At 36.4% G+C, this 19,076-nt stretch overlaps 1 pseudogene; it reads left to right on the top strand.

Annotated features, from left to right (window-relative positions):
• Positions 1-833: 833 nt before the first annotated feature.
• The window catches only part of LOC102503274 (band 4.1-like protein 2), a 27,036-nt pseudogene continuing 8,793 nt past the window's right edge, over positions 834-19,076 (top strand).

Raw genomic sequence — 19,076 nt, 5'->3', positions numbered from 1 at the left:
GAACAAGGTGTTAAATCTCCTCTGAATATATTAAGTTCCTTTAACAAACAGTCATTTGTTTTGCATTCATATGTAACAATAGATTTCTGATTATCTGATTTCTGGTGAGGTTTTATTATTGTAGGAAATGTCACATTTCCACATGTGTTTTATATTACTTCATTTGATCGAAAATATGGTATGGCCAAGTGAAATATTGTGATTGTTATTATAAATCATTTCAAGTTATAAATTGATCCCTTCACATCCTTTCATTCAGAATGTCAAAGCACTTTTAATATTTTCATCTAGTAAAATCTATTGTATGAATAGTCTCACATCTAATCTCATAGAATAGAGATATAATATATTCACATCTAACTTCACTGTGAATTATGGGTATTTTTTCCTTTGATGAACATAAACTTTAATACATATTTTATTTAGTTCAAATACTTCTTCAATTTAAAAATTTTAGTCCAGGGACCTGGACCCAGTGGCTTGAACACACCAGTAGCATGTGTGTTCCTGCCTAAAATCCAGAGAGGAGAATGGAGAAGAACACAGTGGGGCCAGCACCCCAGGGGGGTGATTTCTAAACTCCTTTCTCTAGGTCTCTCGTCGACGAGCACACGCACCCTACGGCAAAAACGCAAATAAATAATAATTTTAGTCTATAAAAGAAGACGCCTGATAGGAAGGCAAATTTACCAATTTCTATGTGAACAATTTCCAGACTCAATCATCTCTCGAACTAATTACTATTTGCTACTCATAGTTTATGTAAAGAGTGGAATGTCCTTATGAAAATCCTGTGGAGCTGTGTGAATATGGCAGGATTCGTACTGGTAACCATGACGGTTCTTAGCAGTGCAGACTTCCGCCTTCCCGCGGCAGCGCTCCTTTACCTACTTCAGGGGTTTGTGATTGTTCCCACATAGCCTAAGTTGTTGGCATCCTGACTTTTCTATACATATTTTTAAATTCATTTCTTTCTTTCATGAGAGTAAGAGAGAGAGAGGCAGAGAGAGAAGCAGCCTCCCCTGGGTCTTACGCCATCCTGCCCACCCTCCCTCGCAGCGGTGCTGGGTGACTGAGCAGCGTCTTCCAGGGACCTAGCTCTGCTGGAAGCACGTTACACTGGACTATTGAGCAGCTCCTTCCTTACAGAAAAATACACTAAGCGTTCTCTTGTTTTTTTAAAAAACATTAAAGACATGGGGAAAAGTAGGTTTTTAACTAATTTGGAGGGATTTCAGAATGTAAAAAGTTGGCATTTTGCTGTCTTTTTATTTTTCCAAAGAAAGTATACACACACACACTATATATGTGTGTGTATATATATGTATATATATATACATATAATTGAATATACATACATTTAATTGAACTACTTTTTAATTTTTAAAATTTACATTTAATCACTGCATATCTTTACAATGTGCAATGGTCCTTACCAACATGAATACAGAGCATATTAGTCAAATCATATCATCAATAGATAACTTTTCCTTTTTATTTCTGTTACATGTTTTACCCTAATCTTCTCCCACCCCCTACAACCCACCTGCTTTTGTTTTCTCTCTAGTATCCTCATTCGCCCTCCCTGTGTGACATCAGAATGTTGTCTCTGTCTTTGATTTTGGCCAGTCTGGCTAGGACGTGTTGTGGAGAGGATCTTCTTATGTTCATTCAATTTGAAGTTCTTCCTATTTCTGTGTCTAGATGTCTGAATGTTTAATGTAGAAACTTTTCTGCAAGTATTTACTGGAATAGATTTTCTATGCCCTTAGCATAGTCTTCACCTTCTGGAACAAGTGTTATTCAGATATTTGGGTGTTTAATGTATCTAGTATTTTCATATGTTGTCCTTATTTTTTATTTGTTGAGCTATTTTCTCATTCTTTCTTTTAAAATGAAAAAAATTACATTTTGTTATTGTACATCTTTACAACACAAAGCTGTTTTTTCCAGCATGAATACAGTGCACATGAGTCATGTCAAAGATATGTGTGCATGTTTATGAGGAAAAGACAGAGAGATACAGAGAGAGAAATACGTACTTGGCAGGTCTTGTCATGCTGGGATCCCCTTTCCTCAGCCCTCCAGCTCCTCACAATCCTGGACACCCACACCCATGCCAGTATGTTTCCTGGCCACCCAGAGGTCTGAACCTGTGGTCAGTCTCTTCTGCATCTCTCAGTCCTGTTGAGAATGTTGACATGGACACACACCATGTATTTCAAGCTGGCAGGGCCAGAACTTGAACTGTGGTTAGCCATGTGGGATCCAGTTTTCCTAGCCACGAGGCAACAGGACCAGCTCTAAGAAATGACCAATTATTTATGAACCACGAAACAATTAGGTTCCGTTGTTTATAAGGTACAGGTGAAAAACACCGACTGACACAGTATTTTCTTCCATCAAATGAGATTTCTTTTCTGTGTTGAAGTCTAATAAATCATTAGTGAAAAAGAGTAAAAATTGTATTTGGAAAATAATTTATGTTGAAAGTTTATTTGATCTTTATCTACAATGTGATAGACTGTCACTATAGGTGGTTAAAGATGCCATGTTACCGTGACCTTTTTTTTTTTAATTTGCTAAAGGACATGTGTGTTTGCTGGAAAGAAACAGAAAAAGAGGAGAGACAGAGAGAGAGAGATAGAGATAGAACATTCCCCATGGGGAAGAGTTATGTCTAATCTTTTCTTTTTTCATTTTTCATTTTTCACTTTTTTTGAGATTTTAGGCATGCAAGCACATGTGCCGGTTGTGTTTCTTAAGTCACTGGGTCTGGGGCTCGAACCACATAGTCAGTCATATGAGATCCAGCAACCTTAATCACCGTGACATGGACTGTTCTTACTTTTAAATTTTATCTTTATAATTTATCTTTTTAATGACTTTTTTCCCCTCACTAAAATTCTTGATAATTCTATTACTATTCCATTTCACAAATCAAAGACAAGAAAGGCTTATCAGTCTAGCTACATAATATAGTAAAACAGCGGAAAAACAAGAATCTTAATATTGGAGGTACTCTGGGGCCGGCAGGTGGCATGGTGGGTAAGGGCACTGGACTCCCACATAGCCAACCATGGTTTGAGTCCCAGACCTGGCAACTTGCTTTCTCACTTTCTCTCTCTTTCTCCTCTCTCACTCTCATTCTGTCCCTCTCTGGTCACATTAAAAAAGAATAAGAAAAATAAAGAAAGAAAATAAATAAAGTTAAACAAAATAATTCTTAAAAAAAATTGGAGTTACTCCAATAATAGCATTTTTTAAAAACCTCTGCCTTTCCCTCTCTCTCTGTCTCTCTCCAGTAAGCTTAAAAGCTCTATGGCAAATGACACTAGCAGTTGGTGTGGTGGTCAAGATGCTGGATCCCACATGGCTGACTCCATGGTTCAAGTCCTGTATCTGGCAGGCTTAAAAACACATCCGGGGGCCATATTTATGCATGCCCCAAATTTCAACAAGAGAATGGAGAAGAGATTGCCACATAGCCATCCCTCTGAAGTGTTAAGTTCTTACTTCCTCTTTCTCTCCCTCTCTCCAGTGAGTGCGCATGCCCTGTGGCAAAATCTAAAACAAAACAAAACTCCATTACAATACATCTTGATTTTCCATTTCCATAATATTTAATGTACATTAGGTGCTCACTAATAACTAAAAACAAAAGAATAATGACATTTTATATTAAGAAAGTTATCACTTCAGAAATCCATGAGTTGGTAAAATCACAGAGAAATGAGTAAATCAAGTGGAAGACCCAGTGTAGAACTGAAAATGAAGGCACTGAGAGCAGGATGAACCAATGTTGAGCACATATTCAGGTTCAGAAATAAAATCCTCAGTTTAAGGGACAAACCAGTAAATTAGAAATCACAAAGGTTATTGATAATCAAGTTCATATACCTTCTGGAAGACATGTCATAAAAACTAAGACGTGCAGGCATTGGACGACCAGGATACACATACAGGTGCACACACACACACACACACACACAAATGCAAATACATGTGCACATGGAGCCTTCTTTATTTTATGATGATTAATTGTTTTAAAATTAAGCTTGAAAACTGCATAAGGTTTTTAACATTGGTTGTATCCAGAGGAAGCACTCCAAGTAATTTAAAACTGTTCTTTTCATAATTTTTTGAAAAAAGTCTTAATCATGGAATAGTTTAACAGATTAAGATGGCTTTAGATAGAATGAGTTAGAAAGGGATGTTTTACAACATGAGAAGTTCTATTAGGCAGGAGTAAATCTATTTTGCTCACTTTAGTAGCCACCAAACAAAATACATGACTTGTGGGGAAATAAATGAATGTATAAATAAAAAATGATGACAGAGAATAAATTACAGTGAGAGTTTGGGATGGCATGGAAGTCACTGAGGAACAATGGAAGGCATAGGAGACAGGTGCGTATTTCTATAGCAGACAAATCAATGAGAAACACCGAGCATGATGTTGAGGAGAAATGTGAATTATCGTCTAGACAATTATAGTTAATGAGTCATAAATACTTAAAGACTTTAAAATAATAAAAAAGAAATAAGATAAAATATGCACTTATTATATTAATACTATCAAATATAGTGCTCCCTATACCCAGAGAGGGGATTGAGAGAGACACTAAAGAATCTAAACAAACAGATCTTGTTAAATTCTAGTTTACAACTCAAATCGTACCATTTTGTCCCCATCATGCTTTTTACACAGCTGTCCATAAAAAACACACATTTCCTGTTTCTTTTGGTCTTCAATACTGAGGGCTCCAGTGTCACATAAATGTATAGTAAATTTGCTTTTCTCTTGTTAATGTGCCTTTTGCGACAGGACTCTCAGTCATGAACCTGCCACATGTGAGGAAAAGATACTACATTTTCTCTCTCACTGGTTTTTGTGGTTAGTATTCTCCAGCGTAAGTAGCACTCCACACTCAGCAGTGAGCGCAATAAGCAGTGAATATTGTGGATGATGATAATGACCACTATGAGGCTGACGAGAATAAGATTTGCCTGGTGTTTAATACAATAGTTAAAATTCACTTATAAAAGATTGACTTTTAAGCATTTTGTATGGATTAATAACTAAATGATAAACTCCTTGAGGATAAGAACCACATCTTAAGAATCCTTATTCCACTAAACTTGAACCCTGACTCTTACTCATTAAATGTAGAAGTAAATATAATTTTCACAAGTAGAAGTTTCATCTAGCCTTAAATGTTTTCTGAAAATAGTGGCTATTTCAGCAGATGACAAAAATCTGCTTTATATATCTTTTAATATATAAATGGAGCTAAGTATATTGTAGCATGTATTAATCTTTCTTATGCTGTCAGAAATGAAATTATATTCTTGATCTCTTCTTTGGATAGATTATTATCGAGGTAAAAAAATGCAATATATCTTTCTGATTTTGTGTCTTGCTTCTTTTCTCAATTCATTTAGTAGTCTTTAAGTGAAGTCTTCACATTATCTGCACACAAGAGTGCAATAATTTCTTTTTTTTCTATGCTAGAGGATGCATGCACTTGCTGGAGAAAGGAAAAGTAAGAGTAAGAGAGAACACCCCCATGAGTGATGATCACCCCACAATCTCTTCTCCTCCATTTTTCCTTCTGTGTTTTTGAACATACACACATGCCCAGATCGTTTTTCAAGCCACTGGCTCCAGAATTCAAATCATGGGGTCAGATATGTAGGAGCTAGCCTCCTTAATTACCATATGACCTAGTGGTTCTTCGCTTCTTCCTTTACAATCTAGATGCTTTCTTCTTGCTTGATTACTCATGCTGGTGCTTCCAGTATTTTACTGAAAAGTAGCACAAATAGGCATCTTTGCCTTGTAGCAGCTCTTAGGAAAAAAGGAGTCCAGTGTTTCTTTATTGATTATGATGTGAAAGTCAAAACCAGGATGAAATACCACCTTACATCGGTTAGGGTGGCTATTATCAAAAAGACAAGTGATAATAAGTGTTAGTGAGCATATTATGAAAAAAGGAAACACTTGTAAACTATTAGTAGGAATGTACATTGGTACATAAATTAATTTAAAATATATATATCTATTCCATAATTAAGAATGGAATGACCATAGGACTCAGAAATCTCTGTCTGGTACATACCCTGAGAACTATAAATCAGCATTTTGTATCTGCATTGCTGTGTACATTGCAGCATTACTGGCAATAGTGAAATATAGAAACAATCTGTTTTATTTGCACTGAGGGATGAATTTATAAAGAAAATATGACAGATGTACATTCATGTGTCATGTAATGATGGGGATAATTTCTGAGAAATGTGTCGCTAGGCTATTTTGTTGTGATGTGAATATTATAGAGTGTACGCATACGTACTTAGCTGGTATAGCCAATTACACACCCAAACTATATGGTACAGCCTATCGCTCCTACAAACCTGCATAGCATGTTATTCTACTAAATGATGCAGGCCTGTGGTCCCTAATCTTTTTGACACCAAGGACTGATTTTCTGGAAAACAATTTTTTCATAAACTAGCAGGCATTGGAAGAAAGGTTATGAGATGATTCGAGTATATTGCATTTGTTGTACAGTTTATTTCTATTATTACTTCATTGTAAAATATAATGTAATAATTATACAACTCACCATAACACAGTATTTGCAGCCACTACCCAGAGCTAGCATCAACACCTCAGCTCCACCTCAGACCATCAAGCATTAGATTCTCATAAGAAACATACATCCTAGACTCCTCACATGCATGTTCACAACAGGGGCTGCTGCACTACTATGAGAATCTAATGTTGCCACAGCTCTGATTGGAGGCAGAACTCAGGTAATAATGCTAGCAATGGGGAGTAGCTGTAAATACTGATGAAACTTTGCTCAGTTTTCTGCCACTCCCCTTCTTCTGTGTAGCCAGCTAACTTGTGAGGGAGTTGGGAAACCCTGCTATAATTGACTGTAACACTGTGGTAATATTTGTGTATCTAACATGTGTAAATATGTAAAATACAGTATAAAAGACAAAAAAAAAGGTTACACATTCATTAGGGATTTACCATGATTGGGAATACTGTAACACTGTGGTAATATTTGTGTATCTAAACATGCGTAAATATGTAAAATACAGTATAAAAGACCCCAAAAAAGTTACACATTCATTAGGGATTTACCATTATTGGGAATTGTAGGACAAGAAGTTGCTCAGGGTGAGTCAGTGAGTGGGTGACAAGTGAATGTAGAGTTCTAGAACATGACTGTACATTGCTGAAGACTGTAAACACTGTAAACTTGGGCTACACTAAATTTGCCAAAAATGTTTTGCTTTTGTTAATAATATATTAACCACAGTTTACTGTCACATTGTATTCTGTAACCATTTAAAAAAAAAAATTGAGGGAACCAGCAGTTAGCTTAATGGCTATGTTGCTGGACTCCCACGTAGTCGACCACGGTTCGCGTCCCGGACCCAGTGGCTTACAACTCACACCGGGCATGTGTGCGTGCACGCCCAAGATCCTGAGAGGAGAATGGAGGAGAAGGGATTGCGGCGTGACTATCCCCCTGGGGGGCGATTTCTTGCTTTCTGTCTCTATGTCTCTCTCTGTCTGTCTGGCAAGCGCATGTGCCCTATAGCGAAAAAAAAAAAAAAAAAAGCTCTCTCAAAAAAAACCGAAACCTTGACTCTTTTAATAGCACTTAGCTTAAAATACACATTTTACACCTACAAAAAATATTCTCTTCTTTTAAAATGTATTATTTATTTATTTTTATGTCAGAGAATGTGTGTGTGTGTGAGAGAGAGAGAACATTCACAACCCTGACCCCCAAGAAAGCCTGATCACACCACAATCTTTTTCCTCCAAGTCATCATCCTATCAGCACCCTGAGCATGTGTAAGCCCAGGTTTGTTTTTCATGCCACCAGGGTTAGGACTTGAATCACAATTAGCCTTGTGAGAGCAGACACCCTCTGCAGCGTGCTTAACTACTGAGCTGTGGGACTGCCCTGTGAGCTTTTCCTTATATCTTAATTCTATAAGCTCCCTTTATTAAAAACTAATTTTACTTTTGAACTATTTGGTTAAAAATTAAGTCACAAACAGACAGTTAGCCCAGACTTCCAGAGGGTCAGGATCCTTAATTGCACTCTCTTCCACCTCCACATTTTGTCCCATTTGAGAGACCATGAAGGAAAAAAAACACAACCTGGGACTAAAGTGGACGAGGAACTAATGCGGTCTAAGGCATGGCACACATGAGATGCGTGAGGCTGCTGCTGGCATAGCATGGCATAGTTTTATCGTGAACCTTTTTTAGTAAGTGGACAAAGCACAGTCTAAATAACAGCAAAAGCATGGACTAGAAAGTCCATGGACCAGTCAGAGGCGTTTACGATCATTGCCGAGTATTATGCACTGTATGTAACTGTGCGTGCTCTACTTCTGTAGGACCGGCGGAGAGTCGGTCATTTATCAGCACCCTGCAAACACTGAGCGACACATGGTGCTACCATGCCATGATGTCTACGGCGTCACCGGGTGATAGACATTTTTTAAAATCCTTTATCATCTTGGAAACCACTGTCATAAATTCTACATACATATTGTGTTTGTTTATATGTATGTATGTGTTTATATATACACACACATACATATATTTACATCTACATATATATAAATAAAATATTATTTATCTTAAAAATACAGATACTGGACCACCCTGTAGTAGGTTGTTAAGGCAGCTGGATCCTATATGGTTGGCTGTGCAGTTCGAGTCTTGAACCCGGCAACTTCAAAAGCATGTGAAGCACAAGTCCACGTGTCCCCAAAATACCCAAAGGAGAATGGAGGAGAAGAGATTTTTGGCATGGCCACACCTGCCTGGGGAGTGCTTTCTCACTTTCTTGCTCTCTCTCTCTTGTTATCTCTCTTTGTCCCTCCCCAGGGAGCACATGCACCCTATAGAAAATTTTTCAAAAAATAAAAATAAAGGTGCTGAAGGTGTTGATATTTAGGACAATGTGGAAAAACTTGGAGTACATTATGCCAAATGAAATAAGGAGGACGTGGAAATAAATACTTCTGGATCTCACTTGTATGTGGATTCTAAAGACAGAAAAATCAAATATATAGAAACAGTAAGTGGACAGAGAGGAGGGAGGGAAAGGTGGGGATGTGGGTGGAAGGATACAAACTTGCATGCATGTTTCAATAGCAGGAAGAAGTCTAGTGAGCTAATGGACAGTGAGTGAGGGCCTCATTCACGCAATAACAGGGAATATACTGAAATATACGGGATAACACTGAAAATATGCTAAACAGGAGGTGTCAGGTGCCCTTAACCACACAAAGAAATGTGACTGTGAGGTACTGAATATATTAATTGGCTCAGCTGTACTAATCACTTTGCTATGTGTATATACATCAAACCTTCATATAGTATAGATTAAAATATGTAAGAGGGGAAATTAAAATTGAATTAAAATATGTAATACAGAGGGGGAAAAGTCATGTTCTATCTAAGAGGCATAATTTGAAGTGACAGTTTTTCTGCCTACACTCATAGGACATTTTATTTTAACCTATTATTTTTAAGTATATTGAGTAACGTTCTTACTTTGTCTGTAGTTAAAGGAAATATGGAAGGGAAATAACCTCTCAAGCAAGAATACCAGGGAACCAGCAGATGGTTACATTCCTGGACTCCCGTGTAGTCGACTGCGGTTAGAGTACCGGACACTGAAACTTATAATTCATGCCAGGAGCATGTGCGTGTGTGTTCAAAATCTCGAAAGGAGAATGGAGAAGAAGCGATTGTGGCATGGCCATCTCCCCAGGGTTTATTTCTCATTTTCAGTCTCTTTCTCTCTACAGTGAGCACACAGGTTCTATACAAAACATCTCTCTATTAAAAAATAAATTAAAAAAAAATTCACAGGGCCAGTTGGTGGCATGGTGGTTGGGGTAGCTAGATCCTACATGGCCAGCTCTGTGGTTTGGGTTCAGACCCAGTAGCTTGAAGAACATGCTGAGCATGTGTGTACCCAAGGTCCCAAGAAGAGAAGAGAGGAAAGGGGATTGTGGCTTGGCCATCCCCCCAGGAAGTGATTCAGTGACTCTCTCTCTCTTCCTCTCCAGCAAGTGGACACACCGTGTGAAGAAGAAGGAGGAGAAAGAGAAAGAGAAAGAGAAAGAGAAAGAGAAAGAGAAAGAGAAAGAGAAAGAGAAGCAGCAGTACACCCTCTGATGATAAGGTGTAAATATCATTTATGTAACTGAAAGTTTCCTTCTCTTTTAATTTTTTTTAAAGATAGGATCTTAGGATCTATAATAGATCTCTTCCTTCAGTCTCCCAGCTGTGATTCCGCAACTCCTGCTCTTTCTTAGATGGGGTATCTCCGTCTTGCCCAAGCCAACCTTGAACCTGAGACCCTCCTGCCTCAGCCTCCCCAGGCACTGGGATTACAGGTGTGCTGCCCCACTCAGCCTTTAGGTTAAACCTCCCACGTGGTCTCAGCCTGCAGAGCAGTGTCTTAGAAGCAGGCCACACGGCTGGGCCAAACATATTTTTTTTCTTTTTCTGTGTAATAGTATGGAAAATGGTTTATAAGAATGAGTAATATAGATATGAAGAAGTTAAGAAATGATTTAATTATTTCGGACATATTTCGATCCCTCGAGAATGTACAGAATGCCATCTCACTTGTTTCCCTGGGCAGGATAGATTTGTAGGTGTCATAACCCTCATCAAATTGTAGAGACTGAAAGACTGGAGAACACAAAAGTATTAAAAATTATAATGGACACTAGAGACAAAGTGGAAAGAGGGTGGGGTATGGGAGGGGAAGAGCATAGGAAAGGAAATTGGGAGGAAAATGGAGAGGTAAGACACTTGTGGGATCCAGAGAAGGTTTATTATCTGCTGATGAGATTGTGTATAATAGTCTCGACTGGCTGGACTGAGGTGTATATCATGCTGGGTAAAGTCTCTTCAAAATCTCAATCATCTATAGCAATTTAATGTACAAACAATAAAAATAAATTTTAATTTGAAACATTTTTAAAAATTGTCGAGGTTCTCAGATATCCCGGTTAGCTAGTATCAGAATGCAGTGAGGACACATTCTGTTACCCTTCAAAGCCTGAGTTCCACTTTATTCTGTTGTAGTGAGTCCAAAGAAAGAAAAAAGGCCAAAGAGTGAAGTGTTCCCCACAGGCGTAAACTCGGCCTGTACTCAAACGAGGAGCGGAAACATCGTTATTGCTACTGGAGCAAGGCGTATGAACATGGCTCGAGTTGTCGCTTTGTTTGTTTGTTTTTAGGTTTGTCATAGGCCATGCACTTGCCAGAGAGAGACACAGCGAGAAAGAAACTGAGAATTCATCCATCCCCAGGGGGGATGCCATGCTACAATCTTGTCTCCATTCTTCTCCCGGAATTTTGGACAGGCACGCATGCACACTGACCCAGCATGATTTTCAAACCATCAGGTCCAGGACTCAATCAGAGTTGGCCAAGTGAGAGTCCAGTGCCTTAACCACCACACCACCTTCTGGCCCTGACACTGATCACTTTTATTGTCAAAATATATAAAGGAATCCCCATGTTTCGAACCTGTTTGAAAGTTATCTGAGGAAGTGAGTTTGTCTTTTTGCTTTCTGTAGTGTTGTTCCTAACTAAAAAACAAGGTTCAAGTAGCCCCTGACACCAAGTATCTGCCTTGTGACCCTCAAGGCAAGAAATCCACACATATTGCTTCTAATTCCTTTGTCCCTGTCTGGCTTGTAAAAGGGGTAAGGAGCAGGCTCATTCAGATGCAGCTCCCAGTGCTCCTGCCACAGTGCCTGGTTCTTGCTAGCCACTGCTCCCGAGCGTTGATTTGTTCCCAGCAATCTGTCGATACACTTATCCACTCACTTGTTTGTCCCTTTCTACACATTAACCTATGCCAGTTTGCCTTTTACAAAGAAATGTTCTGCTTTTCATTTTTAATGATTATCACTACATGTGTTCCTGTCGATGTCTAGGGGCAAGGATAGAGATGATGAAATGAAATGTTTGACAAGTTTTGAGTCAAAGGGGCAATGTTAATTGAGGATATGTCATCTCTGACAGCATTAGAAGCAAGAAAAAAATTGATGTTGTTCATTTTTAAGAAATCCTCTTAATTTTTTTTTTTTTTTACTTCCCAAGAAAAAAGTTAGGCTATTAAAATTTGACTCTTTAAGAATCATTTTGGGGAAAATGTACTAAATAAGAAATATGAGAAAGTTTAAGAAAAATGCCTAGTTTCCATGAAAACACAGAAATTTGTTAAATATATTTTTAGATTGATACTTTATAAAGAAGTATAATGACAACATAAGAGATCATTTATTTTTGCCTGATGTCATAATGATTAAGACTATCATTTAAATATGACTAAACTGGTTTCTACTTAAATGGCTGGCATTCATATTTAAACAAATATGTATTCAATTTATTCAACAACTATTTTTTGGTCATTGATCAGATACAAGTATATTTCAGAAGAGATATATGAAACATACACTGTAAAAAGTTTAAAAGTTTTCCACACAGATACCACATACCAAATGTGTGTTTGAGTACGTGTGTGTGAAGTGGTAAGATAAATGACGATGTCTGAATTTAAGCGTGTGTTATGATCCCGATCTTCACAGTAGAGCAGCCAGAACATAGTAGTGTACCAAACTCAATAAAGAGAGACTTCAGAAGGGAATTAGAAAAGGAAAAATTCTAAGTTTGTATTGTAGAACATGAGAGAAGAAATCCTTTCTAGAAATTTGGTCTCAGAGCAAAATATTGCTATTCCTTGAAAAGTAACTATTCTTTAAACAGAATAACATGCCGATGATTTATTTCAATCAAAAAGAATACAACCAAAAATCAATGTGCTATTGTATGCTTTGGTTCATAGCCATCTGCCTAGGACAATAGTTACTTATTAGAATGTTTGTCCTTGTGTTAAAGTTTCAGAGTCTTTCGGGAACCTCGTAAATTCACTGTATGAAATCTTAGGCCTTTATGTCTAACCTAGACAAGAAATATAGTATTTCTTTCTCTAAATGCGGTAAAAGGAAGCAAGAATAAAGTAGGATATCACTTGTTAGTTTGGATGTGTGAAGAAGGATGCTTATTTTGCAATTATGGTCAAACATTTTATTAAAGGAAGAGCTGGGGGAGAGGGAAGAGTGGACTGAATAACTGAGAATAAAGGAAATGGTATGAACAAGCTTTTGTAAATAATGCCCCACAAAGTCACAGAGGGAAAAGGCAAATATGTGTTAGCTTATTCCTTTTCCTTTCTATCCCATGTCGTGTTCTCAACAACTTTGCACACTATATCCACCTCTTTATTTTGTCAGCTACAATAGATACTGGGTTTTCCTTGTTAATATCTCAAAGAAGTTTGTTTGACATGTAAACAAATATTCCTGGCACACGCATCCATAGATCAAAAGAAGATTCATGCTTTAGAGAACACCTTCAATTGAATAGCATTAAAAAAAGGGTGGATGGATTTTAAAAGAAGTGGATTAAATGACAAAAAGCACATCCACTAAAGTGTTAACTGCAGCAGGGAAAATAAGGAATGAAATGCTGTGATGGTCCCACTAATCAGACCTTGCAAAGGCAGCATCTGATCGGCGCCTTATGATTTCAACATGCAGTTCTAAACTGAACAGTTCACAAACACCAGCGTGACCTGGTAATTTATGGCCTCTCTCTCCCATTAGCCGGCTGTATGTCTGGCCGTAGTACAAGAAGCCAATATAGATGTCTCTGCCGTAAGATTACTGATAGCCTTGTCTTGTTTACAGAGTGAAGCATTGATCAGTTTCCACCTCTAAGTCCGCAGAGTGACTCGTATTAGTAAATACATTTGCTGACACAGTTCTTAACAAGGTAAATATGCACTTTAAAACTCAAGGGAAAAGTGCACTAAAACGAGCAGGCAATCTTAGACCTGTAAGAAGTCTAAGCTCCATCAGAATTTGAATGTTCTTTACTGCCTACTTACTGATTTCCACATTTATTCTATTCAGGACACCTTGCTTTAACATCCTATGGATCTCAAGATTTGGGGGGAAAAAAAGAAAAAAACTTGCCAAGGGGTGATATCAGCAAAACAATGTTTCTCAAATATTATTAATAAAAACGGAGTGTATGATAGCCAGTTTCTTGCATCTAGAGAAAAATTTTAGCCACAGTGAAAAAAAACTTGATATTCAAGGTAGCGTGCTTAATCATCTTAACTATGTTGTTAATGTGTGATATATCTACTTGTTCACTTATTTATTTTGGTTCTGTTTTTAATATGAATTTAATATGCTCTTAAGAGTTAAGATTTATTAATTTTATACAAGTAAATGTAATAAGCATACAAACACTCCCTTGAAAACTTTTATATATATATGTATATGTAAACTATGTGTTTATAAATTATATGTGTATAGCGTTTATATATATTTGTGAACTTTGAGTAATACTTTTTTTTATTTTAATGGTTGTTTGTTTCAGTCAACATTTGCCATTTTCAATGAAAGAATCTGATTTTCAGATCCTAGTCCTACATATAGAAACTTTTAGGATCCATGTTCTAAACCATGAACCATATGAAGAAAATATAAATTATTTAATAAGAATAAGGACGTTACTTCGCCCACCTCTTCAAATATTTATTCTATCCATTTTCTATGAAAGAGAGTTTCTGCTAGCAGTTGCATTGAGCTTCTATTATTTTCTTGGTTTTTTTTTTGATGCCTGAATACATATTTTTCTTGTCTTTCATTATAAGAGTAAGATATATTATTTTAGGTAGAAGGGGTTTAATTGTCACTAATATTTATCTATTCACCATTCCACAAATATATTTAAGTGCTTGCATTATTGCTAACCTAGTAATAGTCACTGTTTGCAGAGTGGGCCAGCCAGATGGTGTGGTGGTGAAGGTGGCTAGAACATGGCTGATTGTGTGGTTCTAGTACCAGATCTGGAAGCTTGAAAGCAATGTGAAGCACTTGTGTGTGTGTGTGTGTGTGTGTGTGTGTGTGCCTAAAGTCTTGAGAGGAGAATGGAGAATAGATGCGGTAGGTTCATCACTTTCTCTCTCTCTCTCTGTCTCTCTCTCTCTGTCTCTCTCCAACAAACTTATATACCCTATAGAAAAACTAAAAAAAAAAAAAATATGGTTCTAATATTAAGATGCTAGATTTTAATGATTTAACATTAAATAAATATTTTGAAATTAAAATTTTTAATTAATAATTAACAAAATTAATAGTTAAGGTAACAATGTGATTTTCTCACATAATAGATTATTGTTTATATGTACAAATATTTCAGTGGTTCTGAGTACCACAGTTCAAGAATTATGTTGACAATCTTTTCATAAACTTTACATTTCGGACATAGGAAATATATAGATAGATAGATAGATAGATAGAGATAGATAAATAGATAGATAGATAGATATAGATATATGTGAATTTTAATTTATTTGCAATTTTTATTTTAGTTACATAATTTAGAAGCATACTTTCTCTATTATTTTGCTGACTAAATTAATCTCATGAAAAACCAATATTGCCCAACTGTTTTTTTTTTTTTTTTACACTTTTATTATGATTTTAGAAGATTCTGTGAATTCCATGAAGGATTTGGAAAAGTTCTATATAAATTAGACACATCGGCAGTTTCATATGTAAATAACAAGTTTTCTATGTGGAAATCAAACAAACCACTGCAAATAAATCACTGTTTATACACAAAACGTCATTATTTGTTTTTAAAGATGGGAGAAAACAGTTACGTGAAGGTGTAAGAATCCTAGAAAAGGCCAACTTTGCATGCACTCCATGGAAATTTGCACTTATCAGAGTGAGCCCCTATAAGGGCTAAATATGTAAGAGGCTGAAAATAGAGGTCACAGAAAGGTCTTTTTAGATGGCTACTCTGATATCCTCTAGAATATTTTTCCCTACGAGAGTTACTGTTCTATGTGTGTAGGTGTCATGTGTGTGTTTGTGTAAAGGCTGAAAGGCAGGAGGAAGTAACATTTTAATATAAAGTCTGTGAGGCCAATTATAATTTTTTTCAAGAGGTTATCAAAATACACAGTATGCATTTTTACTGCAAGTAAACATTTCAGTTAATTATAGAGAATTCTGGAAAGTAATCAGGAAGAAATATCTGATACAAATTAGAAAACTCAGGCTTTATGGTGTTGAATTTTAAATTTGATTAAAATCACATTAGAAAAAAACATTAAGCAAATTAAATTTTTAAATGAAATTATAAATTTCTTTTTTTCTTTCATTTTATTTTTTTTAATTTTATAAAACAATTTTACTGAAGTATTACATAGATCATAAATTTTACCCATACAACTCAATGGCATTAGATAAATTTATAAAGTCGTGACCATACCACAGTTTAATATAGAACATTTCCATCACCCCAAGCATGGTTCTTTTGTGTCCAATTTCCTTTTTTTTTCTCCTGAAACTTTTTTTAATTAATTAATTTACATTCATGCACTAATCATTGTCACAGCATACAAAAAGTGGTTTCTCATCCAGAATACACTGCATAGTGACTTAATCATGTGTGTCATCATCAATAATTTTCCATTCTAGTTTCATACATATATACACACACATTATACACACACACAACACACACATTTATTTATTTATATATATTTACCCCTATGTCTGACCCTCTGTCCTTTCCCACCCTCTTCTCACACTATTTCTGGTGTCTACAGTTGTCTTCCATTCTTTTTCCCCCCACATTTTATTGATCCCATAATTTCTTACATAATCTAACTACTTTCAATAGTAAATTCAGCTGGTAATTTCAAGAAAAGCAGTTTTGGGACCAGCAGTTAGCATAATGGCTATGTCACTGGACTCTCATGTAGTTGACTGTGATTCAAGTCCCAGACCCGGTGGCTTAAAATTCACGCTGGGTGCTTGTGCGTGCATGCCAAAGATCCTGAGAGAAGAATGGAGGAGAAGGGATTGTGGCGTGGCCAATCCCCCTGGGGGAGTGATTTCTCGCTTTCTGTCTGTCTCTCTGCACGTGTCCTAAAGCCTGGAAACAGGTTAGTATTCTGTTCAAATAGTTGGTACATGAACCTACTGACAACTCAAGACAGGAAAAAAGCTCTTAAAACTGGACAACAAAGCTTAGAAGAAAAGTGACAATATTTTAGTCAAAAGTCACAGAATGCTATTTCACCAGTTCAGTCTCATGTACTTAATCTGTCAATCTGTCTTCTCTTGTGTTTCCATCTTCCTGATTGAATTCTAGGATATAATATTCAACATCAGACTTATCCCTATGATTAAGTTGGCCATTTTCTTAGTTTTTGAACTCATATTTCTGTGTGACTACATTTAATTTTTCTGACATAGCACTCTCTTGAGAACTTCTTGGAGGTCTGGTCTGGTACTGGTAAATTCTTTCAGGTTTTGTTTATCTGAGAATGTTTTTGTCTTTTATTCCCATATGAAGGATAATCTTGCCGGGTACAGTATTCTGGGTTGAAATTGCTTTTCTATTAACACTTTGAATATTATTTTCCCATTCTTTCCTTGCTCACATTGTTTCTGATGAGAGATCTGCTGTTAGCCTAATGGGATATCCTTTGCAGGTTACTTGCCATTTCCCTATTGCCAATCTTAGTATCTTGTCTTTGTGGTTTTGGTCAGTCTGGCTATCATGTGTCTTGGAGAAGATCTTCTTGGGTTGATTCTATTTGGGATCCTTTGTATTTCTTGGGACTGGATCTTTGAATGCCTCTCTAGGTTTGGAAAGTTTTCTTGCAGGATTTATTTGATGGAATAGATTATCAATGCCCTTATAAATCTCTTCGCCTTCTAGGATGCCAATTATCCGGATGTTTGGACGTTTGATGGTATCTAGTATTTCTCATATATTATTCTCAAATTTTGGGGTAATTTTCTAAGACTTTGTGGTGGATTTTTCTAGGCCAGCCATTTTCTCTTCTACACCTGAGATTCTATTTTCTGTATGATCTAGTCTGCTTTGGATACTTTCAAGAGAGATATTTTTACTTTCTGTATTATAGTCTTCATTTCTAACAGTTCCATTTGATTCTTTTGTAAAGTGTGTAATTCCTCTTTTAGATCTTGCAAGAATTTCCTCACCTCCCAGAACTCGTCAGCTCCTTTCTCCTTTCTCTTCTGCAGTTCATTGTCTCTCTTCTCTTCCATCTCTGTTAGCTTCGCCAATTTGAATGTTCTAAATTCTTTCACAGAAATTTCTATGATATCCATTGAACTGTCTGGATTCTATTTTCTGTATGATCTAGTCTGCTTTGGATACTTTCAAGAGAGATATTTTTACTTTCTGTATTATAGTCTTCATTTCTAACAGTTCCATTTGATTCTTTTGTAAAGTGTGTAATTCCTCTTTTAGATCTTGCAAGAATTTCCTCACCTCCCAGAACTCGTCAGCTCCTTTCTCCTTTCTCTTCTGCAGTTCATTGTCTCTCTTCTCTTCCATCTCTGTTAGCTTCGCCAATTTGAATGTTCTAAATTCTTTCACAGAAATTTCTATGATATCCATTGAACTGTCTGGGGATGAAGAGGAATTATCCTTTTCCCATGGAGGAGAGGTATTTTCTTGCTTTCCCATGTTTCTTGTGATCCTGTGGTGATTTCTAGTCATCTAATGGAAAGTGTGTTTCTTCCCAAACTTGAAGTTCAGTCATTGAATTTGTGGGCTGGAAGCTGAATTATCAGTAGAAAAATCTTCGTTTCTTTATTCCCTGAACTCACTAGTTCTCAGGAGTCATGAAGGTGTCTTCTTTTTTTTTTTTTTATTTTTATTTTTTATCATCATATCTTCTTCATATTACATTGGATTACATATAACTTTACTGTGTGTTACATTGTTTCTTCAAAAGGGAATGCCATGCACGTCAGTCAGTACAGAGACATTAATCTCCCCACTTCAACATTCCATATCTTTTCTGTTTTCCCCAATCATTATCTTTATTATTCTAATTATTTTTATAAAACAGACAATTGCTATT

Source organism: Tupaia chinensis, unplaced genomic scaffold, assembly GCF_000334495.1.
Source record: "Tupaia chinensis unplaced genomic scaffold, TupChi_1.0 Scaffold000002_1, whole genome shotgun sequence".
NCBI lineage: Eukaryota > Metazoa > Chordata > Mammalia > Scandentia > Tupaiidae > Tupaia > Tupaia belangeri.
This window is presented reverse-complemented; position numbering and strand designations above follow the sequence as displayed.